Source organism: Bombina bombina, chromosome 9, assembly GCF_027579735.1.
Source record: "Bombina bombina isolate aBomBom1 chromosome 9, aBomBom1.pri, whole genome shotgun sequence".
NCBI lineage: Eukaryota > Metazoa > Chordata > Amphibia > Anura > Bombinatoridae > Bombina > Bombina bombina.
Genome location: NC_069507.1, coordinates 207,963,774 through 207,990,110, shown reverse-complemented (window position 1 = coordinate 207,990,110; position 26,337 = coordinate 207,963,774).

Sequence of the window (26,337 nt, the reverse complement as noted above, 5' to 3'; positions counted from 1 at the left end):
TGTGCGCGTGAAGTAATCTGGGAGCAGGCACTGATTGGCTAGACTGCAAGTCTGTCAAAAGAACTGAAAAAAGGGGCAGTTTGCAGAGGCTTAGATACAAGATAATCACAGAGGTTAAAAGTATATTATTATAACTGTGTTGGTTATGCAAAACTGGGAAACTGGGAAATGGGTAATAAAGGGATTATCTATCTTTTAAAACAATAAAAATTCTGGTGTAGACTGTCCCTTTAAATGACACCACCCAAACCTCTACCAAATGCAGTTTTAACACAGTCATAGTCATCAGTGACAAAGATTCAATTTCAGCAGTCTACAGCGTCACAAGATAACATTCTGACACCCAACTGATGGACCCCATATTAAAAACATTTCTTGAGAAGGAATATGTCAGGATTCAGATAAAGCATGTGATTTTAAACAACTTTACAATTTACTTCTATTATCTAGTTTGCTTGTTTCAATTGGTATCATTTGTGAATAGCATAACTTGGTAGGGTCTCCTGGGAGCTGGCTGTTGATTGGAAGCTGCACATATAAGCATTTTGCCATTGGCTCACCCTAAGTTTTCAGCTGTCTCCCTGTAGTGCAGTGATGCTCATTCAATCATTCAACAAAGGATACCAATGGAATGAGTCAAATGTGATAATAAAACCAAAAACGTCAATCAGCAGATTAAGTCTAATGTATGCTATTGCAAGTCACACTCTGATCTATTCACCTGAAATACTATGTTATATTTTTATTAAACAAAATAGTAAACAAATAACTGAGCCAATAGCTTTCAAGTGTAAGAAAATCAATTGATTAAGAAACAAATTATTCTAAGAGGCCGAATATGTCTGTCGTACCTGATCCGACAGTGCGGATCAGGTCCGACAGACATCGCTGAATGCGGAGAGCAATACGCTCTCCGTATTCAGCATTGCATCAACAGCTCACAAGAGCCAATGGGCCGCCAGCAGGGAGGTGTCAATCAACCCGATCGTACTCGATCGGGTTGATTTCCGGCGATTCCTGTCCACCTCATCAGAGCAGGCGGACAGGGTTATGGAGCAGCGGTCTTTAGACCGCTGCTCCATAACTTGTGTTTCTGGCGAGTCTGAAGACTCGCCAGAAACACGGCCGTCAAGCTCCATACAGAGCTTGATAAATAGGCCTCTATGTGTAAGGCTTAGTTGAGTCAGAAAAGTTTACACCTTAAATCTGAAGCATACTGTATTTGCAAAATAACAAATAATAGCATGCACAAGAATACTGACAAAGACAGCATTGCATAGGCATTCCAAAAAATGACACCCTCCACTTCAATGTTAATCACATCTGTGCATTTTTATTCCACTTACCACTAATTTGTAAAGCATTTTAAGATATTGGACCATGGCTTCATCACTAACATGACAGAGAGAAAACTACTGACATGATATAATGTCATGGGCCAGATTACAAGTAATAATCTATTTTTTTATCTGCTCACATGATAACCGCGCTTTAAGTTAACATTTTAGAGTGGCTGGATTAGAAAGCATATTACAATTTGAAAGTAAAAGTTTAGTGCACAAGCAAAAGACTCAGGCACGCAAACTTCAGAACTTCAGATGTCACAATCGCGCTTCTTCTGCTGTCTTAAGGATAGAAGTCAGAGGGGTATTATTAACAAAGTACATTCAAATGAGTAGTCAGTTACTAGATATGTTTCCCAAGGGTGAGTTCCTGGGCCTGTTTTGATTAACATGTTTACTAGTGCTTTTGGAATGTTTGCTTTCTTGCTGATGATACAAATATATGTAGCAGAGTTGATGTTTCATGATGAGTGGATCAAATGAACACTGATATTAAAAAACTGGGGGACTGGGCAAATAAATGGGATCTAAAATATAATATTACCAAGAGCAAAATTATGAATATTGGATCCAAAAACCAAAAGGCCAATTATAGTCTCAATAGTACATTACTGACTGTAACTAATGAGGAACAGGATTTGGGAATTATTATTTCAGAGGATTTAAAATCTGCTACACAATGCAGCAGTGCATCCAGTAAGGTCTGTTGAATACTTAGTTACATTGGGAGAGGTTTTAGTAGTAGAAATAGCAAGGTTCTTGTCATGAGATGCAGGACACAGTATAGAAGGTACAACACTATTTTATTGCAGAGCATAGAAGTATACAGCTTGTACAACACATCTAACTTGGTAACTGCGACAAAGACAATAATGGCGCTAAACCACGCCCCCATCCGGTGACATCACTTCCAACTCTCATCACATCTTCCACCTTTTCAAAGGACAAAGCATACATTTTTTTAATACATCAAATAACAAGATATACAAGAAGCATACAGAAATAGTTTTGTTTAGTATACAACAAATAACAAGTTAAAGAGAATATATATAAACAACATGAAATACAATCCTGACTTGAACATCGGGGTAGACTACCCTAGTCCACAGTGACCATGGGATTATTCTGCCCATTCTTCTGGTCACTGCTCTAACTAGTGCTAATCCCGATATCGGGCTGGAAGTTTAACCACCCTTCCACTTGATGTCATTTTACATGAACTGTCCTCTGACACAGAAGAAGGTGATTGAGAGTCTGCTGGAAGCAGAGAAGTACCCCTACTGTGATCTTGCACCCCTCTTAAAACAGGGGATCCCACCGGCAGTGGTACTAAGACATCCAGTCCCACATCCAGTCCCAAACTCTCAGGTACAGGCTGAAGATGTCTTCGATTTCGACGTGTGACTGTCCCTCCATCAGTAAGGACTACATAAGACCTTGGTTCTGGAGAGCGTCCAATTACCATGGCAGGCGTCTTCCATTTCTTCTCATCATCCAGTTTAACTCTGACACTTTGCCCCACATTCAGCTATTGCAAGGGCCTCACAGAGTGTTTCCTGTCGATAGCCCCTTTTAGCCTCTTCATCCCTCTTAAGGACCTTGTCCCGAGGAACAGAGCTAGTTGGCTGGAAGACACCCACAGAGGATAAAGTAGTGTGAATCTGACATCCTAGCATCAGCTGTGCCAGGCTAATTCTATGGCTTGAATGGGAGTTGCCTTATAGGCCAAGAGGGCTAGGTACAGCTCAGACTGCTTCAAAATGAACTTTGTTGTTTGAACTGCCCTTTCAGCCATTCCATTGGCCTGCAGGTAATGTGGACTAGACGTAGAATGGACAAAATCATATTCACTGCTGAAAGAAATGAAGTCCGTGGAAGCAAACTGCATTCCGTTATCACTCACTAACCAGTGACGTGCAGTAATAGGAGGCAGGGGAGGCAGTGCCGCCCCTGTCCAATGAGGGAAAAAAGATTTTAATTCATATTTATTAAAAAAAAAAAAAGTGTTTATTACTTCATTAATACTTCATTAATATTTTGGCCTCGCCCCAATGGTACCCCCCCACCCCCATGGCGACACTCATTACGTTGCTGCGCTTTGCGCATGCGCTGTGGAAAATATTCACGATCCATATTCCATTGTTGCGCAATTAGGAGGCAGTGAGCCGGTCCGCTGCCCTCCATTAATTGCGCAACATGGATCTGGAGCTGCGCCACCCACTGGTGACTCTTCATGGCCCTGATACAAGCTCCAATGGAGGCGGTTCTCAAAACCGCCTCCATGATGAGCTAGGTCACTTCAGCCAATCACAGCTTCAGCAGCACTGCAGGGAGGCGTGCCTGCTGGGCTGCTGATTGACAGGTGTGGGCCATGTGACCATTTGATGTTGCGCGTTGACAGATCGCTGTCGGGAAGACTCAGTAGTGGAGGGAGCTGCTGAGAGAGTCTCTCTGCGTGCGTGCGTGCCCGACCACTGCTGCCTAGTAGTGCCTACTCTTGTTGTGGCTGTCTGCCTGGACTAGTGTGGACCAGGAGGAGTTGCTGCCAGTGCCTGCGCCCTGCCCACTGCCTGGAGGAGAGACTGAGGACTGGAGTCTGACTCAGACTCAGGAGGAGCCGGAGCAGAGGACAACGGAGCCAGGAGCGGAGCCGGTGCCACGTGGGTGGTGGACCCGGTGTAGTCAGCCAGAGGAGTCAGTTACAGTCGTCTTTCTTCTCCTGTCTTCTCTTGTTCTGTTGTGACAGTGTGTGACGACGACCCGACCGGATTCTTCTTATTCTCAGGTAAGGAAGGACCAGCTAAACAAACAGCTAAACAAAGTATTATTATCAGTGAAGTAGATCGTGCAGAAAAAAATATAGGTGCTGCAGTTTAGTAACATCTTGGCCTCTCTAGCAACCAAAGGGTTAAACTTTTTTTTTTGTTCAAATGTTCATAATGTGGTATGCTGCTGATTATGATATATCTTATATTTATTGTACCCATCAGTTCAGTTCTCCATGTCTGATAAAATACTCATATTTGACTGAGCATACAGCAACCTAGAAGGTGCTAAAACACATTAGAGGGCAAGGAAAGGGATTGAAGTTTTTATTTTTTTTAATGCAGCTTTCATAAAAATTAACCAACTAATTCTAAGCATAAAATGGCAGCTAAACAAAGTATTGTCAGTTCTGTCTCTCCGTTTCTCCATCCCCCTCTGTCTCTCTCTCTCCCCTCTCTCCTCTGTCTCTCTTTCTCTCCCCTCTGTCTCTCTCTCTCCCCTCTGTCTCTCTCTCTCTCCCTCCCCCTGTCTCTCCCTTTCTCCCTCCCCCTCTGTCTCCCCTCTGTCTGTCTGTCTCTCTCCACTCTGTGTCTCTTTCTCTCTCTCTCCCCCTCTGTCTCTCTCTCTCTCCTCTCTCTCCCTCTCCCCTCTCTCTCCTCTCTGTCTCTCCCTTTCTCTCTCTTCCCCTCTGTCTCTCTCTCCCCTCTGTCTCTCTCTCCCCTCTGTCTCTCTCTCTCTCTCCCCTCTCTCTCTCTCTCCCCTCTCTCTCTCTCCCCCCTGTCTCTCTCCCCTCTGTCTCTCTCTCTCCCCTCTGTGTCTCTCTTTCTCCCTCTACCCCTCTCTCCCCTCTGTCTCTCTTCTCTCTCTCTCTCTCCCCTCTGTCTATCTATCCCTCCCCCTCTGTCTCTCTATCCCTACCCCTCTGTCTCTCTCTCTCACCGCATCTCCCTCTCTCCCCCTCTGTCTCTCTATCCCTCCCCCTCTGTCTCTTTATCCCTCCCCCTCTGTCTCTTTATCCCTCCTCCTCTGTGTCTCTCTCTCTCTCCTCTCTCTCTCTCTCCCTTCTGTCTCTCCCTTTCTCCATCCCCCTCTGTCTCTCCCATCTGTCTCTCTCTCTCTCCCCTCTCTCTCCCTTCTGTCTCTCTCCCTTTCTCCACCCCCCTCTGTCTCTCTCACTCCCATCTCTCTCTCTCTCTCTCTCTCTCCCCTCTCTCTCTCCTCTGTCTCTCTCTCCCCCTCTGTCTCTCTCTCCCCCTCTGTCTCTCTCTCCCCCTCTGTCTCTTTATCCCTCCCCCTCTGTCTCTTTATCCCTCCCCCTCTGTCTCTCTCTCCTCTCTCTCTCTTTCTCACTCTCTCTCCCCTCTCTCTCTCCCTTCTGTCTCTCCCTTTCTCCATCCCCCTCTGTCTCTCTCTCCCATCTGTATCTCTCTCTCTTTCTCACTCTCTCTCCCCTCTCTCTCCCCCTTCTGTCTCTCCCTTTCTCCATCCCCTCTGTCTCTCTTTTCCATCTCTCTCTCGCTCTCTCCCCTCTCTCTCTCTCTCCCTTCTGTCTCTCCCTTTCTCCATCCCCCTCTGTCTCTCTCTCTCCCATCTGTCTCTCTCTCTCTCCCCTCTCTCTCTCCTCTGTCTCTCTTTCTCTCCCCTCTGTCTCTCTCTCTCGCCCTCCCCCTGTCTCTCCCTTTCTCCCTCCCCCTCTGTCTCTCCCTTTCTCCCTCCCCCTCTGTCTCGCTCTCCCCTCTGTGCCCCTCTGTCTCTCTCCCCCCCTCTGTCTCTCTCTCCCCCTCTGTCTCTCTCTCCCCCTCTGTCTTTCTCCCCCCTCTCTCTTCTCTCTCTCTCTTTCTCCCCTCTGTCTCTCTCCCTCCCCCCCCTCTGTCTCTCTCTCTTCTCTCTCTCTCTCTCTCTCTCCCCTCTCTCTCTCTCTCTCTCTCTCTCTCTCTCTCTCCCCTGTCTCTCTCTCTCTCTCCCCCTGTCTCTTTCTCTCCCCTCTGTCTTTCTCTCTCTATCTCTCCCCCCTCTGTCTCTCTCTCTCTCTCTCTCTCTCTCTCTCTCCCCTCTGTCTTTCTCTCTCTATCTCTCCCCCCACTGTCTCTCTCTTTCTCCCCTCTGTCTCTCTCTCCCCCCTCTGTCTCTCTCTTTCTCCCCTCTGTCTCTCTCTCCCCCCTCTGTCTCTCTCTTTCTCCCCTCTGTCTCTCTCTCTCCCCTCTGTCTCTCTATCCCTCCAACTCTCTCTCTCCCCCTCTCTCTCCTCTCTGTCTCTCTCTCTCCCCCCTCTGTCTCTCTCCCCCCTCTGTCTCTCTCCCCCCTCTGTCTCTCTCTCCCCTCTGTCTCTCTCTCTCCTCTGTCTCTCTCTCTCTCTCTCTCTCCTCTGTCTCTCTCCCCTCTGTCTCTCTCTCTCTCCTCTGTCTCTCTCTCCCCCCTGTCTCTCTCTCTCTCTCTCTCCCCTCTGTCTTTCTCTCTCTATCTCTCCCTCTCTGTCCCTCTCTTTCTCCCCTCTGTCTCTCTCTCTCCCCTCTGTCTCTCTATCCCTATCCCTCCCCCTCTACCTCTCCCCCTCTCTCTCCTCTCTGTCTCTCTCTCCCCCCCTCTGTCTCTCTCCCCCCTCTGTCTCTCTCTCTCCCCTCTGTCTCTCTCTCTCCCCCCTGTTTCTCTCTCTCTCCTCTGTCTGTCTCTCTCTCTCTCTCCTCTGTCTCTCTCTCTCTCCCCTCTGTCTCTCTCTCCCCCCTGTCTCTCTCTCTCTCCTCTGTCTCTCTCCTCTGCCTCTCTCCTCTCCCTCCCCCCTCTCTCTCTCTCCCTCCCCCTCTGTCTCTCCCTTTCTCCCTCCCCCTCTGTCTCTCCCTTTCTCCCACCCCCTCTGTCTCTCTCCCCTCTGTGTCTCTCTTTCTCTCTCCCCCTCTGTGTCTCTCGCTCTTCTCTCTCTCTCTCTCTCTCTCTCTCTTTCTGTCTCTCTCTCTGTCTCTCTATCCATCTCTCTCTCCCTGTCTTTCCCACCCCCTCTGTCTCTATCCTTATGTGTCTCATTCTCCCCCATGGTCTCTTTCTCTGTCTCTCTACCCTCTGTCTCTCTTTGTCTCTCTCTCCCCCTCTGTCTCTCTGTCTATCTCTCTCTCCTTGTCTCTCCCACTCCCTCTGTCCAATTTACATCTAACATCTAATTTCCTTCATTCTCTTGATATGCTTTGTTGAAAATCATATCTAAATATGCTCAGTAGCTGCTGATTGGTGGCTGCACAATAGATAGCTCATGTGATTGGCTCACCCATGTACATTGCTATTTCTTCAACAAAGGATATCTAAAGAATGAAGGCATATCCTAGCCAGTGCCTCACCTGCCTCTGACCTCACTGCACGTCACTGTCACTAACTCTGTTGGTATGCCCCACCGGGCGAACAAGCTCTTAAGACGAGTGATAACGGCTTGACTTGTGATCTCATTCAAGGGTGCAATCTCCAAATACCTGGAATAGTAGTCAATCACGACTAGGTACTTTTTCCCGTGCAGTTTGTACAAATAAGCAGCTATTTTCTCCCACGGTCCTGCAGGCAGCGGAGTACAAATCAAGTGCTCCCTTCTCTGAGTAGGCCGGCATTCCCGGCAAAAGGCACATTTTGACACATGGCTTGCAATGTCAGAACTGATCCCAGGCCACCATACTGCTGTAGCTGCCCTTTATCTGCACTTTGTAATGCCCAAGTGGAAATCATGAATCCTGCTTAACATCTCCTGCCGCGTGCTAACAGGAATAACAATGCGGTCCTGGAACAGCACCAACTCATCCAGCTCCGTGTGCTGCAACCTTTCTGACTGATAAGAACTTAAAGACATCCAGGCTGCCTGGCTCTCGGGCAACCTTCTTTTATGTACTTAATAACTTCTTGAAGATCAATAAATATGTCTCCTTTCTTATTTGCTCTAGCTTCCCTGACGAAATGGATTTGGATGCCAGAACTGAATCTACATACACTTTCACATCTGATTCCATTGAAGATTCTTCAGCAGCAGCCAGCGGGAGCCTGGAAAGTGTATCTGCCTCTACCAGTTGTTTCCCCAGCACATGCACTGCCTGAACGTTGAACCTGAGCAGCCTCATCAGAAGTCTCTGGCATTTTGGGGTGTTTTGCCAATATCGTAGAAGTTGATTAGAGGGACTAGCAGTTTATGGTCAGTCTCCAGACTAAATTTCTCTAAACCCTCTAGGTAATGCTGGAAGCGCTCACAGGCCCAAACTGCAGCCAGGCACACTTTCTCAATTTGGGCGTATTTCGACTCAGCAGCCGACAGTGTACGGGAACAGTAGGCAATGGGCTGTAGTTTGATCTGATTCAACTGCAGGAGGGGGGGGCCTAACCCATAACTGCTGGCATCAGCACTAACCACAGTCTTTTTAGAAGGGTTGTAGAATCCCAACACTGGGGCAGACCCCAGCAGGGATTTGACCTGCACAAAAGATTCTTCCTGTGAAGGTCCCCAGACCCAGGCAACATCTTTCTTTAGCAACTCTGTGATAGGGTGTAGTATTGTGGATAAATCTGGAAGGAACCTGCCCACATAATTCACAATGCCCAATATTTGTCTCAGCTCATGTACAGGACTTTTCATCTGTTCAATAGCAAGGATTTTATCAGGGTCCGGCATGATGCCATCCCCATAATATGCCCAAAGTAACATAACTCAGCCTTCCTAAAATGGCATTTCTCCTTATTTAATTTCAGCCCAGACTCTCTAATGGTCTGCAGCACACAGCTCAATTGCTGATCATGTTCCTCCAATATAGACCCATACACCAAAATGTCATCAATGTTGACTGCCGTGCCCTTGTGGTCCCTTAGGAGAGAACTCATCTCTCTTTGAAAGATTTCAGGAGCAGAGAATATCCAGAAGGGGAGTCTGCAGAAGCAAAAATAACCTACCGGTGTAATGAAGGTAGTCAGTTTGCGATACTTTGGATCTAGAGGTATCTGCCAGAAGCCACTGGAAGCATCCAGTGTAGAGAAGAACTTCGCCCCAGCCAATTTTGGAGCTATGTCTTCAAGTGTCAGCAGCACATATCTCTCTCTCTTTACCACCTCATTCAGCCTTTAAAAATCTAGGCAGATGTGTACCTTCCTGTTTTTCTTTGCAACAGGCACAATGGTTGCACACCAGTCAATTACTTCAACAACCTCTTCAATAACTTCCATATTCTTCATACGCAGAAGTTCCTTCTCCACTTGAGGCATGAGCGGGAACGGAATTCTACAAGGAGTGGTAATGCTGTATGGGACTGTGTCACCTTTAAGTGATATTCGGACTGGGTTGCAATTCAGTAGGTCCAATTCACCAAACATGTCTTCTGAAATCTTATTCACTCTGGTGACCAGGCCCAAACCACAGGCTGCTTTTCTGCGCAATAGGTTGTTAACACACTGACCTCTAATCACATGTACCCACATGGTGAATTTCCTCTGCTGGCAAGAAATTTCCCTGCACAATCGATGCGGCCACCAGGACTATGAACTTTTGTTGTAACTTTTGCCAGCTGAGGCTGTTGAGGCAGTTTTATAAATGCTGCAAAGGACATAACAGTAATGTCTGCTCCTGTGTCAATCTTAAAGGCAACTTTGGCTCCGATTACAGTAAGAGTAACTTGCCAATCATCATCTGAACCAGACCGTTCAACAACAGACCCTACAAAGGACACTTCTTGACCCTCCTGGTCACTATCAACCTGAATCTCCTTAATGTATTCAGTTTTTCACGCCACTTCAAAATGGCCCATTCGGTTACATTTTCTACATCTTTTGTCTTCAGCAGGGCAAACAACACTCTAATCATGGGTACGGTTACACCGCATGCAGCGAGCAAGCTGCATCCATCCGCTACTGGGCCTATCTGTTGCCCTTGGTTTACCGCTCACATTGTGCCTTTCACTAGCAGCTCTCCTGAACTGCTGCACTTCATCCACAATACTCTCGGACCTCAGATCAGCACTTTGCTTTTTCACCAGCTCACTCTGGCGGGCCATCCTAATAGCCCCATCCAATGTTAAATCAGCCTCCAACTGTAGCTTCAGTGAGACTTCAGCATCTGCAATTCCTATGACTATTCTGTCTCTGATTTGCTCCTCTTTAGCAACACCAAACTCACAGAATTCAGCTAGTTCATACAGGCTGCGCACAAATGACTCCACAGATTCTCCCACACGCTGAGCACTTTTGTGAAAACAAGCCCTCCCATGAATCACATTTCTTTTGGGCACAAAGTGAGCACTGAGTTTGTTCATAACTATTTAAAAGTCAAATTCTTCCCCTTCTTGGAAAGTAAAAGCATTGAACACTGGCTCCACATCTCTCCCCATATATCCTATATATTCCTTATATCTGATATTTTGTAGTCCACTAGGGGACTTCTGTAAGTGAGCTTTAGGCGCTGTCCTAGCGCTCAGTTTACTACCACATTCTCCTTAAAGTAAAAGCATTGAACACTGGCTCTACATCTTTCTCCATAGAGTATAAAAGAGAATTAACTTGTACTTCACCACTCTCCTTGTCCAGCTTGGAAGCAATCCTGAAGCACTGAAACCGCTGATGCCATGTGGGCCAAGCTGCAGGCTGAGAGAAATCAAAAGGCTCAGGTGGGGTAAACTTCGACATCGTCATTAGTCAGGAAACAGAAGCGCAGGCAAGAACTTCTGACACCATGTCATGAGATGCAGGACACAGCAGAGAACGCTATTTTATTGCAGAGCATAGAAGTATACAGCTTGTACAACACATCTAAGTTGGTAACTGCGACATAGACAATAACAGCCCTAAACCACACCCCCATCTGGTGATGTCACTTCCCACTCTCATCAAAGTTCTTATGAAACTTTACAGATTGCTAGTTAGGCCTCATCTGGAATATTGTGTACAGTTCTAGAGAAAATGGGGCCTATCTATCAAGCTCCGAAAGGAGCTTGATGCCCCGTGTTTCTGGCAAGCCTGCAGGCTCACCAGAAACAGCAGTTATGAAGCAGCAGTCACAAAGACCGCTGCTCCATAACCTGTCCGCCTGCTCTGAGCAGGCGGACAAACATCGATCGGGTTGATTGACACCTCCCTGCTGGCGGCCCATTGGCCGTGATTCTGTAGGGGGGGGGCGTTGCACCAGCTGTTCTTGTGAGCTGCTGGTGCAATGCTGAATACAGAGAGTGTATTGCTCTCCATATTCAGCGAGGTCTGGCGGACCTGATCCGCACTGTCGGATCAGGTCCGCCAGACTTTGATAAATGGAGGCCCATATCTCCAGAAGGATACAAATCAACTAGAAACTGTCCAAAGGAGGGCTACTAAAATGGTACATGGCATACAATTGAAAACGTACAAAGAAAGACTCTATGATCTAAATATGTATAGTTTAGAGAAGAGACAGGAAAGAGTCTAAGTTAGAGGGTAGCACATTCAAGAAAAATGTGAGGAAACTTTTCTTTTACAGAAAATGTGGTAGATTTGTTGAATACATTCCCAATAGAGGTGGCAAACACATGGACTGTAAAATAATAAAAAAATGTCTAGGACATGCATAAGGCTATCCTAAGAAAACAGTAATGTAATATGAGTAGAATTGATGGACATTTTGGTACTTATCTGCAGTCAATTTCTATGGTCTAGATTTAGAGTTTGGCGTTAGCCGTCAAAAGCAGCGTTAAGGGGTCCTAACGCTGCTTTTTACTGCCCGCTGGTATTTAGAGTCAGCCAAGAAAGGGTCTACCACTCACTTTCTTTCTGCGACTCCAGGCTACCGCAGATCCCCTTACGTCAATTGCGTATCCTATCTTTTTCAATGGGATTTGCCTAATGCTGGTATTTGGAGTCTTGGAGCAAGTGAGCGGTGGAGCCTCTACCGACAAGACTCCTACCACCAAAAAAAGTCAGTAGTTAAGAGCTTTATGGGCTAACGCCAGAACATAAAGCTCTTAACTACTGTGCTACAAAGTACACTAACACCCATAAACTACCTATGTACCCCTAAACTGAGCCCCCCCACATCGCAAACCCTATAATAAAAAAATGTAACCCCTAATCTGCCGACCGGACACCGCCGCCACCTACATTATACCTATGAACCCCTAATCTGCTGCCCCTAACATCGCCGACACCTATATTATATTTATTAACCCCTAATCTGCCCCCCCAATGTTGCCGCTACCTAACTACACTTATTAACCCCTAATCTGCCGACCGGACCTCGCCGCCACTATAATAAATGTATTAACCCCTAAACCGCCGCACTCCCGCCTTGCAAACACTATAATAAATTTTATTAACCCCTAATCTGCCCTCCCTAACATCGCCGCCACCTCCTACAATTATTAACCCCTAATCCGTCCGCAACATCGCTGTTACTATAATAAAGTTATTAACCCCTAAACTTAAGTCTAACCCTAACACGCCCCTAACATAAATATAATTTAAATAAAACGAAATAATATACCTATAATTAAATAAATTATTCCTATTTAAAACTAAATACTTACCTATAAAATAAACCCTAATATAGCTACAATATAACTAATAATTACATTGTAGCTATTTTAGGATTTATATTTATTTTACAGGCAACTTTGTATTTATTTTAACTAGGTACAATAGCTATTAAATAGTTAATAACTATTTAATAGCTACCTAGTTAAAATAAGTACAAAATTACCTGTAAAATAAATCCTAACCTAAGTTACAAATAAACCTAACACTACACTATCAATAAATTAATTAAATAAATTACCTACAATTATCTAAACTAAAATACAATTCAATAAACTAATCTGTAATACAAAAAACCCCCCACTAAATTACAGAAAATAAAAAAATATTACAAGAAGTTTAAACTAATTACACCTAATATAAGCCGCCTAATAAAATAAAAAAGCCCCCCAAAATGATAAAATGCCCTACCCTATTCTAAATTACAAAAGTAATCAGCTCTTTTACCAGCCCTTAAAAGGGCTTTTGCGGGGCATTATTATATTATAGTAGCGGCGACGTTGCGGGCGAGAGATTAGGGGTTAATAATTGTAGGTAGGTGGCGGCGATGTTAGGGAGGGCAGATTAGGGGTTAATACAGTTTATTATAGTGTTTGCGAGGCGGGAGTGTGGCGGTTTAGGGGTTAATACATTTATTATAGTGGCGGCGAGGTCCGGTCGGCAGATTAGGGGTTAATAAGTGTAGGTAGGTGGCGGGGACATTGGGGGGGGCAGATTAGGGGGTAATAAATATAATATAGGGGTCGGCGGTGTTAGGGACAGCAGATTAGGGGTTAATAGCTATAATGTAGGCGGCGGCGGTGTCCAGAGTGGCAGATTAGGGGTTAATAGTATAATGTAGGTGTCAGCGATAGCGGGGGTGGCAGATTAGAGGTTAATAAGTGTAAGGTTTAGGGGTGTTTAGACTCGGGGTTCATTTTAGGGTGTTAGGTTAGGTGTAGACTTAGCAAATGTTTCCCCATAGGAAACAATGGGGCTGCGCTAGGAGCTGAACACTGCTTTTTTGCAGGTGTTAGGTTTTTTTGCAGCCAGCTCAGCCCTATTGTTTCCTATGGGGATATCGTGCATGAGCACGTTTTTCAAGCTTACCGCTACCGTAGGCAACGCTGGTATTGAGGGTTGAAGTGGCGCTAAATTATGCTCAACGCTCCCTTTTCTGAGCCTAATGCAGCCACTCAGACAACTCTAAATACCAGCGTTGTCTTAAGGGTGCGCTGGAAAAAAAAGCTGCATTAGCACCGCGGGTCTTTACCGACAAAACTCTAAATCTAGTCGTATGTTTCTATATATATTTACAAATATATCTATAAGAATATATATACATATGTATAGATATATATTATATATACATACTGTATTTATATTGAATTAACTATTTAAAAATAAAAAGAACCTTTTTTTTCTAAATGAAAAACATATAAATTACAAATATTTCTATTCAAAACACCTTAAAACATGTTAAAAATTAATAAAAAATTATATTGCATGTTTCAAGGTATTTGACTGGAAAGAAATCACAAGTGTATGTATTGATAAAAATGTTTTAAAAGGGTTAAAAAGAGATATGGTATATAGCAAGGTGTCTGACTGGAAAGGGCTCCAATGTATATATTTACATGTCTAAATTTGTGTATGTATGGATTTCTGTATATGTGTATACATGTGTTTATATGTGTAAATATGTATGTGCACTCACATTAAACACACACACACACACATATATATATATATATATATATATATATATACATACACAACCCCAATTCCGAAAAAGAAGAAAAAAAAGAGTCATTTGAAAATTCAATTCAACCTGTACTATATATTGAAAACACAGTCTGGTAGATTACGAGTTTTGCGGTAGCTGAAAAAGCAGCATTAACATCTGCTAACGCTGCTATTTTCCTACCACTGGTATTGCGAGTCTTGCAGGTTTAGGGTCACCGCACACTTTTTTGGCCTTACCGCAAAACGACTTACGTAAACTTCGTAAAGTCTTTTTTCTATGGGACTTTTATACCGCTAGTATTACGAGTCTGTCCAGGGAGGCCAAAAAGTGAGCGGTACACCCTCTACCGCCAAGATTCGAACTGCATTTGAAAGTCAGCAGTTAAGAGTTTTATATACAACGTGGTACCATAAAACTCTTAAATAAACTGCTACAAAGTACACTAAACATACATAAACTACCTATTAACCCCTAAACCGAGGCCCTCCCGCATCGCATACACTATAATAAATGTATTAACCCCTAATCTGCCGCTCCAGACGTCGCCGCCACCTACATTATATTTATTAACCCCAAATCTGCCGCTCCGGACACCTCCGTCACCTACATTATATGTATTAACCCCAAATCTGCCACCCCCAATGTCGCCGCAAGCTACCTACACTTATTAACCCCTAATTTGCCACCCCTGCCATCGCCGCCACTATAATAAACATATTAACCCCTAAACTGCCGCACTCCCACCTCGCAAACATTAGTTAAATATTATTAACCCCCTAATCTGCCGTCCCTAACATCGCCGCCACCTACCTACATTTATTAACCCCTAATCTGTGCCCCCAACGCCACCGCCACTATATTAAATTTATTAACCCATAAACCTAAGTCTTACTCTAACACCCCCTAACTTAAATATAATTTAAATAAATCTAAATAAAAATTACTATTATTAACTAAATAATTCCTATTTAAAACTAAATAGTTACCTATAAAATAAACCCTAAGCTAGCTACAATATAACTAATAGTTACATTGTATCTATCTTAGGATTTATTTTTATTTTACAGGCAAGTTTGTATTTATTTTAAGTAGGTAGAATAGTTACTAAATAGTTATTAACTATTTAATAACTACCTAGCTAAAATAAATACAAAAGTACCTGTAAAATAAAACCTAACCTATGTTACAATAACACCTAACACTACGCTATAATTAAATAAATTAACTAAATTAAATACAATTAAATAAATTAAATTAAATTAGCTAAAGTACAAGAAAAAACAAACACAAATTACAGAAAATAAAAATCAAATTACAGATATTTAAACTAATTACACCTAATCTAATAGCCCTATCAAAATAAAAAAATTCCTCCCCAAAATAAAAAAAAACCCTAGCCTAAACTAAACTATCAAACCCTAACCTAAAAAACCCCCACCCAATACATCCTTAAAAAAACCTAACACTAACCCCCTGAAGATCGACTTACCGGGAGACGTCTTCATCCAAGCCAGGCCGAGGTCCTCAACGAAGCCGGGAGAAGTCTTCATCGAAGTCGGGCAAAGTGGTCCTCCAGACGGTCAGAAGTCTTCATCCAAGTCGGGCAGAAGAGGTCCTCCAGATGGGCAGAAGTCTTCATCCAGGCAATATCTTCTATCTTCATCCATCCGACGACTAACACAGAATGAAGGTACCTTTAAGTGACGTCATTGGAACAGCCAATAGATTGCATCAGCCAATAGGATTTTTTCTACCTTAATTCTGATTGGCTGATAGAATTCTATCAGCCAATCGGAATCTAAGGGACGCCATCTTGGATGACGTCACTTAAAGGTACCTTCATTCTGTGTTAGTCATCGGCAGAAGAGGATGCTCCATGTCGGATGTCTTGAAGATGGACCCGCTCCGTGGCGGATCGATGAAGATAGAAGATGCCGTCTGGATAAAGACTTGTGCCCGTCTATAGGACCTCTTCTGCCCGGCTTGGATGAAGACTTCTGCCCGTCTGGAGGACCACTTCACCCGGCTTGGATGAAGACTTCTTCCTGCTTCGTTGAGGACCTCGACCCGGCTTGGATAAAGACATCTCCTGGTAAGTCGATCTTCAGGGGGTTAGTGTTAGGTTTTTTTAAGGGTGTATTGGGTGGGTTAATTTGTAGGTTAGGGTTTGGGCCTACAAAAGAGCTAACTGCCCTTTTAAGGGCAAAGCCCATACAAATGCCATTTTCAGGGCAATGGGGAGCTTAGGTTTTTTAGTTAGGGTTTTATTTGGGGGGTTGGTTGTGTGGGTGGTGGGTTTTACTGTTGGGGGGGTTGTTTGTATTTTTTTTTAGAGTTAAAAGAGCGGATTACTTTGGGGCAATGCCCCGCAAAAGGCCCTTTAAGGGATATTGATAGTTCAGTTTAGGCTAGTGTTTTTTTTTTATTTTGGGGGGCATTTTTTTTATTTTGATAGGGCTATTAGATTAGGTGTAATTAGTTTCAATATCTGTAAAATGTCCTTTTTTTTGTACTTTAGCTAATTTAATTTAATTTATTTAATTGTATTTAATTTAGTTAATTTATTTAATTATAGTGTAGTGTTAGGTGTTATTGTAACATAGGTTAGCTTTTATTTTACAGGTACTTTTGTATTTATTTTAACTACGTAGTTATTAAATAGTTAATAACTATTTAATAACTATTCTACCTAGTTAAAATAAATACAAACTTGCCTGTAAAATAAAAATAAACCCTAAGCTAGATACAATGTAACTATTAGTTATATTGTAGCTATCTTAAGGTTTATTTTATAGGTAAGTATTTAGTTTTAAATAGGAATTATTTAGTTAATGATTGGGATATTTATTTGGATTTATTTAAATTATATTAAGTTAGGGGGTGTTAGGGTTAGACTTAGGTTTAGGGGTCAATAACTTTAATATAGTGGCGGAGACATTGGGGGCAGCAGATTTGGGGTTAACAAATATAATGTAGGTGTTGGCGATGGTGGGGCGGCAGGTTAAGGGTCAATAAGTGTAAGATTAGGGGTGTTTAGACTCATGTTAGGGTGTTAGGTGTAGACATACATTTTATTTCCCCATTGGAATCAATGGGGCTGCGTTACTGATTTATACTCTGCTATTTTGCAGGTGTTAGACTTTTTTTCAGCTGGCTCTCCCCGTTGATTTCTATGGGGAAATCGTGCATGAGCACGTTATACCAGCTCACCGCTGACTTAAGCAGCGCTGGTATTGGAGTGAGATTTGGAGCAAAATTTTTGCTCACTTCTTGTCTTTTAACGCTGGGTTTCTGAAAACTCATAATACCAGCGTTGCATGAAAGTGAGCGGTGAGAAAGAACTGCTCGTTAGCACCGCACCCCTGTTACCGCAAAACTCGTAATCTAGCCGAGTATTAATACAATATTTGATGTTTTACTGTGAATTTAATTTATTTTTGAAAATATACATTAATTTCAAATCTAATGAATGAAACATATTGCAAAAAAGGTTGGGACAGTTGACTATTTACCACTGTGTAACATCACATTTTCTTTTAATAACACTTATGCGTTTAGCAAGAGGAATTTTCTCCTATTCATTCATGCATGTGTTCAGCTGCGCAACTGTACAGGGCCTTTGTTGCCTTATTTTGCTATTCTTAATGCGTCACACTCTTACTCAGAGACAGTTCAGGACTGCAGGAGGCAATGCTAGCACCCACACTCTCTGCTTACACAACCATGCACTTGTAATCAGAATGTGGTTTGGCATTGTCCTGCTGGAAAATGTAGGGAGGTTCCTGGAAAAGACATCGTCTGGATGGTGAAGGGTGTTGACTGACAAACGTTTACCAAAGTATTCCAGAGCCCATGTCAGGATATACATTACAGACTTATTACGTTTTTTGAGACAGTGACTTCTGAGAGATCGGAGATCACATGCAATCAGAAGTGGTTTTTGGCATTGTTCTTTAAGCATCAAGATTTTACCAGATTTCTTGAATCTTTTAATTATACTGTGCACTGAAGAAGGTGAAATGCCCAAAATCCTACCGATTTTTCTTTGGGGAATATTGTTCTCAAAGTGTTGTATTATTCGCTGATGCATCTGTTAGCAGATTGGCGAGCCTTAACCCATACTTGCTCTTGAAGGACTAGGACTTTTTTTGAGGCTCCTTATATACTATGATTACATGATTGCCTCACCTGTTTCACATCACCTTCTTATTTCATTGGAATTTTCACATCACCTTCTCATTTATATTTGAAATGAGTATATTTTTTCAAAAATACATTAAATTCACAAAGTAAAACATCAAATAATTTGTTAATAATGTGTTTTCAATATAGTACCGGGTGAATTGATTTTTCAGATGACTCTTTTTGTTAGTTTTTTTGCATTTTCCATACTGTCCCAACTTTTTCGGAATTGGATATATACACGTGTCTATATATGTGTTTAATGTGAGTGCACATACATATTTACACATATAAACACGTGTATACACACATACAGGCATCTATACATACACAAATTTAGACATATACATGCATACATTGGAGCCCTTTCCAGTCAAACACCTTACTATATACCATATCTCTTTTTAACCCTTTTAAAACATTTAAAGTGTAAATTTGAGAGTAATTGTTTATTTTAATATGTTTTTTTATGTGTTTTTTTTAAATCATTTAACCCTTACACTTTATTTCAGGTCTCAAGCTACACAAAATTTTCTAATGCAGTTTCGGGTTTTGCTTGAGAGCAAGCTGTAACTTTCAACGTTTTAGCATGCTCACAAAATCCATTGAAAGTATAGGTTGCGCTAGAGCGATGTTGGCTGCTCTAATCCATCTCTGGTAAATGGGATTTACCATGGACTTGTAATATCAAGTTGTGTGCTATTGTTAGCACAGTCCAGCGATTCAGCTTTTCGCGACTCGTGCTATCATTAGCGCACCACAAGTAATCTGGGCCTACATGGGAGGCTGACTTGGCTGAACAAATAATTCAGGATAATGGAGAGAATAGGACCACAAGAAACAAAAACTAACAAACAAAAAACAGGTCTTTCTGTCTCTCTTAAAAACGCAAGCTATTCCAACATTTTTCTAATGTGATTATTAAAAATATTGCAGTGCTGTATATCTATTGATTTGCTTTATTTAAATGTTGCTTATTATTTCCAATGTAATAAACTATTTTTGTTTATTGATCTGTCTTATTTAAATTGCAAGACATATTAGAGCTAAAAAGATTCATGGTTTCTATGCATTCACCTTGGAAAATGATAAAATTCATATTGTTATTTGAAATGCATATATAACTCAGCCACAAATTTGGCAATACTGTTTCATCTTTTAATTGCATTTATAGAAATATATTGAGATGCTTTACTATTTATTTTGTATTAATACATATTATAATTAGTTTTTGGCTAATTGCAAACACTAAGCACTAGACAACCAGGTGTGCACTAACCATTGCACACGGACGATATCAGGTATTTGTGCGTCAGAAATAGCAAGTTGAAAGTAAAAGCCATCACGAGAGAACAATCGCATTTTACGCTTATCGGTTTAGCGCAACTGAAACACTAGCGTATAGGGTAGTGTGTTAAAAAGTTTCATAAAACACAACATAAATATATTCCAACTTAGAGTTACACTCAAATAAACACTATTTGATCAAAATTATTCACATAAATGATAAAAAAAAGTTATAAGGGTTAAAAGGTATATGGTACATAACAAGGTGTTTGACTGCAAAGAGCTATTTTGTATATATATACATGTACATGTCTAAATATGTGTAAATGTATGTATATATGTGCGTACCGATGTATTTAAAGGGACACAAGTCAAAATAAAATTTTATGATTCATGCAAGAACATGCAATTTTAAGATACTTTCCAAATTATTTCCATTATCAAATTTTGCATTTGCATTTTTTATATTCACACTTTCTGGGGAACAAGATTCTACTGAGCATGTGCACTAGCTCACAGGGCATACGTATACTAGTCTGTGATTGGCTGATGACTGTCACATGATGCAGTGGGCGGGAAAATAAAAAAATAAAAATTCGAAAAAAAGAATCTACTGCTTTTGTGAAATTCAGAGTAGGTGTTATTGCATTGTCTTTTTATGATACAATTGTTAATTATGCAATTATACTGCATTGAGTGGTCCTTTAAGTATTTATGTGTTTTACTATACATATTTAGCATTACCATGTTATTCTAAATACATATCATTGAACAATACATATTTCTCTATATATCTATACATGTATATCTATTCCTATAAATATGTAGATGTAGACTTATATTTTCCATTAGCATTATCATATATATATTAGGGATGGGCGAATGTTTCTAAAAATGTGAAATTTAAAACGAATTTTGATACATTCGTTCGTTCGAATGGAATTTCGATTGTTTATATAACATTCTAACATTCTATTTTTGAATTTTCATTTTCAAATTTTTCAATAAAATTCAAAAATATTCGTTCAAATAATAGAATGTTTAGCTATGCATTCATTCAATTTCGAAATATAATATTCGAATTTGAATGTGACATTAGAATTTGAAATAGTATTTCTAGTCTAATACTGTGTTTTAAATGTGACATTCGAATTCGAAATAGTATTTCTAATCTTATACTGTTGTTTATAAATGTAATATTCAAATTAGATTGTGACATTCGATTCGAATGTGATATTCGATTCGAATGTGACATTCGAAATAGTGTTTCTAGACTACAATTGTGATTTATAAATGTAATATTCGAATGCGAATGTGACATTCGAATGTAACATTCGAATTCGAATGTGACATTCGAAAACTGTAAATAACATTAAAAAATCAAATTTTTAAGAATATTCGTTCTTATCAACATTCTATTATGTAAATCGAATTTCTACAATAACATTCGTTCTAACATTTTGTCATAGAAGGCAGGTATGTGAGGAAAAGGGTTCTGTCACATAGCTTGGTTACTTTAGGTTCCAGTCCAGGATTTGCAGCTGATCAATTTCTCAGACACTGCAGCAGTACACAGGTGTGTAATCATACAGCTAATCAGTTTATCACACAGCAGCAGTACACAGGTGTGTAATCATACAGCTAATCAGTTTATCACACAGCAGCAGTACACAGGTGTGTAATCATACAGCTAATCAGTTTATCACACAGCAGCAGTACACAGGTGTGTAATCATACAGCTAATCAGTTTATCACACACTGCAGCAGTACACAGGTGTGTAATCATGCTGCTATAAAGCCTGAAGTCTGAGTTAGCTCAGGGCCTTCACTTCCTCACTGCAGGAAAGAAGAGCATCTGCCTGCTGTTTGAAGGCCCTATACATTAAGGTAAACATATTTTGCCTCTAACTTTGTTTGTTTTGTGTTAGTTTTGTAAGTTCTAGACTAGCTGACTGACACTAGTTACACACTGTTGTTGTATGTTTAGTTAGTGCCTAGACGGGCGGGATTTTGTTTTATACTTTGCTACTGTTTTCATTTGAATTGCCTGTCACGTGCAAAATAAACAGGCAGACTGCCGCTTGATCTCCATTACTGTGTGTGTGGAAACTTACGCCTAGATTTAGAGTTTGGCGTTAGCCGTCAAAAGCAGCGTTAAGGAGTCCTAACACTGCTTTTTACCGCACGCTGGTATTTAGAGTCAGGCAGGAAAGGGTCTACCGTTCACTTTCTTTCCGCGACTCCAGGCTACCACAGATCCCCTTACGTCAATTTGCGTATCCTATCTTTTCAATGGGATTTGCCTAACGCTGGTATTTGGAGTCTTGGAAGAAGTGAGTGGTATAACCTCTACCGACAAGACTCCAACCGCAAAAAAAAGTCAGTAGTTTAGAGCTTTATGGGCTAACGCGGGAACATAAAGCTCTTAACTATAAAGTACACTAACACCCATAAACTACCTATGAACCCCTAAACCGAAGCCCCCCCCCCCCACATAGCAAACCCTAAAATATTTTTTTTTAACCCCTAATCTTCCGACCGGACATCGTTGCCACCTACATTATAGCTATGAACCCCTAATCTGCTGCCCCTAACATCGCCGCCACCTACATTATATTTATTAACCCCTAATCTGCCCCCCCAATGTTGCCGCCACCTACCTACACTTATTAACCCCTAATCTGCCGATCGGACCTCGCCGCCACTATAATAAATGTATTAACCCCTAAACCGCCACACTCCCACCTCGCAAACACTATAATAAATAGTATTAACCCCTAATCTGCCCTCCCTAACATCGCCGACACCTACCTACAAATATTAACCCCTAATCTCCCGCTCGCATAGTCGCCGCTACTATAATAAATTTATTAACCTCTAAACCTAAGTCTAACCCTAACCCTAACATCCCCTAACTTAAATATCATTTAAATTAATCTAAATAAATTTACTATCATTAAATAATTTTTTCCTATTTAAAAATAAATACTTACCTATAAAATAAACCCTAATATAGCTACAATATAACTATTAGTTACAGTGTAGCTATTTTAGGATTTATATTTATTTTACAGGCAACTTTGTATTTATTTTAACTAGGTACAATATCTATTAAATAGTTAATAACTATTTAATAGCTACCTAGTTAAAATAATTACAAAATTACCTGTAAAATAAATCCTAACCTAAGTTACAAATACACCTAACACTACACTATCATTAAACTAATTAAATAAATTAACTACAATTAGCTAAACTAAAATACAATTAAATAAACTAATCTATAATACAAAAAACCCACTAAATTACAGAAAATATTTTTTTACAAGAAGTTTAAACTAATTACACCTAACCTAAGCCCCCTAATAAAATAAAAAAGCCCCCAAAATAATAAAATGCCCTACCCTATTCTAAATTAAAAAGTAATCAGCTCTTTTACCAGCCCTTAAAAGGGCCTTAAGCGGGGCATTGCCCCAAAGTAATCAGCTCTTTACCTGTAAAAAAAAATACAACCTTCCCAACAGTAAAACACCCAAACCCCCCTTAATAAAACCTAACACTAACCCCCTGAAGATCTCCCTACCTTGAGTCGTCTTCACCCAGCCGAGCCGAATTCTTCATCCAAGCGGAGCAAGAACATGTCATCCATCTGATAGAAGTCTTCATCCAAGAGGTGCAAGAAGAGGTCCTCCATCCGGTAGAAGTATTCATCCAAGCGGCATCTTCTATCTTCATCCATCCGGAGCGGAGTGGAGCCATCTTCTATCCAGCCGACGCGGAGCCATCCTCTTCAATCGACGGACTAACTAGTCCGACGAATGAAGGTTCCTTTAAGGGGCGTCATCCAAGATGTCGTCCCTCGAATTCCGATTGGCTGATAGGATTCTATCAGCCAATCGGAATTAAGGTAAGAAAAATCTGATTGGCTGATTCAATCAGCCAATCAGATTGAAGTTCAATCCGATTGGCTAATCCAATCAGCCAATCGGATTGACCTCGCTTTCTATTGGCTGATCTGAACGCTGCGAAAAAACGCAGCGTTAGCACCGCGGGTCTTTACCGACAAAACTCTAAATCTAGGCGATATTCCCTAAAAGAATATGTGGCAGTGTAAAGTCCCAAGACAGGAAACAAAAGGAATCTTGTCACATATGGTGGAGAATATGGGCAAAGCTACACTGAAGGTCTGAGAGCATAAGTGTTTTCTCTTTTAATAAAATGGAGGACTTTTTTAAAGCAATACTGCACTCCACAGCCATCCAACAAGAGGCAAATGTGAAAACCACTGAGACTATTGCTGCCTTACAACAGTTGGTCCTGGTCCAGGCGGAGGGGGTTGCTTCCCTAACTAAGACTCAAAGGATAGCACAGAAGCTCTTATGCAACAGATGGTGGTCTTTGTCAGAGAGACTTGAAGGAACTGCTGAGGCAATAACCCCAGGAGCCAAACATGTGCGAGCAAGTCATTATCTACAAAAAATAGTGCCTGAAGATGACATAGAGGCATATTTATTGACTTTTGAACATACTGCAGAGAGAGAGGGGTGGCCGACAATGTGCAATGGGCCAGCCTCTTAGCCCCTTTCCTGACTGGGGAACCCCAAAAAGCATATTATGACCTGGAGCAAGAACAGGCCAACGATTACCCTAAACTAAAGGCAGAGATTCTAGCACGGCTTGGAGTGACATCAGCAGTACATGCCCACTGATTCCATACTTGGACATTCTGCTCTGACACATCAGCAAGGTCTCAAATGTTTAACCTTATTCACCTTATTCGAAAATGGTTGCAATCGAAAACAACATACCCAGCCGTATTGTTGAAATTTTAGTAATGGACAGATTCTTGAGAAGTCTACCAATATCTCTTCACAGCTGGGTGGGTCAATGTGATCCCCATAGTGCTGAGTAACTGGTTGCCCTGGTAGAGAGGTATATTGCAGTTGGAGAATTGTCAATGCCAACTCATACTGAACAGTGCATCAGCACGAAAGCCCACGGATCCAGTAAAGTTTGCAAGCCTGTAGTAAAACCAAAAGGAACGGAGGAAACACTGAATTCAAGGGTTCCAGAAATCGTTACCAGCCTGCAGACTTTGTTAAAGGGGCTAAGAATGGCCAGAACTCTTTGATAAAGTGTTTTAAATGTCATGAAACAGGCCATTTTTCATATGAGTGTCCTCTACAGATAGAACCAATGCAGTGTAGTATGAGTAAAGAAGCAACTCTTTACTCATTGTTGTAAACCCTTGGGGAATTTTCTAATACTGAGAGAGATCTAAATAGTCATCCCTGGTGCGCAGTCATGGTAAACAAAAGAAGGGTTAAAGCCTTACTTGATTCAGGAAGTGTAGTAACTTTAGTCTTAGAAAGACTTATACCACACTACAAAATTGATTACACAAAGAAATTGAAAGTTATTTGTGTTCACGGCGAAACCCGAGAGTACCCCACATATGTAGTAATATGTGAAGAACATTGGAATGCAAAATATTCAAATTTTAATGTTGGGTTAGTGCACTTGAGAATATGCAATCAGGTTAGCATGCGAGTAGGGTGTATGGTTTATTTCCATTTTTTTTTGTCCATTGACTACTATGGGGGAATACGTTAACAAGATCGCAATATTTTAAGTTCGGCTTTTTGCGCACAAGTGGAAATGTTTTACTTTCAACTTGTAATATGAGTGCTACCCAATGCATACAAAAAGCTTACTTCTTGTGGAGTTAGCACACAAGCGTTCTTCAATCTTTAAGATTTAACCCATTAAGATTAACTGTATTTTAATTTTATATTTACTTCACTCATTCATTTTTGAAACTCATGTGAAATATTTACTTTTGCTGTAAGACTAAAAAAAAAACAATGGTTAAGTGTGTTGCTATGACATTTGTTCCTTACTAATAAAGATATCTCAATTGCCAAGAGGCTGGACAACATGTCTGTTTTTCTGTAACAAAAAAAAAGTACCAATATTTTTCAGAAGACTCTCTCGAGATATAAATCAGTCATACATTTTGCCTTTGGCTTTGTAGTGTATTAAGGTAACAAAGAATCATTTTTCTTTTGATTTTGAGTCACACTTGAAACTGGGAAAAAAGCCTCTAACCTGTATATTTTTACAAACAGAAAAGGGCACAAACTAATATGTTAGGCATATATAATAAATTATTTGTAATGTAACCGTGATACACTGAAAAAGTATGAGCCCTTTGCAAAACAAAATAAAATATCATTATAAACCAAGCAAAAGTAGTTGTAGGTATTGATTATATCATGGATGTCCTAGTAATAAACAGCCTGTAGCATAATAATCAACTAGAATATTGCAACCAATAAATAAATGAATACATGTCTAGAAACAAGCATAGAGTGGTGCAATCGTAAAATAAAAAGAGGAATTTAGAAATATGTGTTTAAATGATCTAGTGGTTTTGAGTAAATCCACATTTTATGTTGAGATACTTAGGAATGTGTCCCTATCTAGCAATTCTATTATGCCTGTTAATATTTTGCAAGGTATAAAATAAGC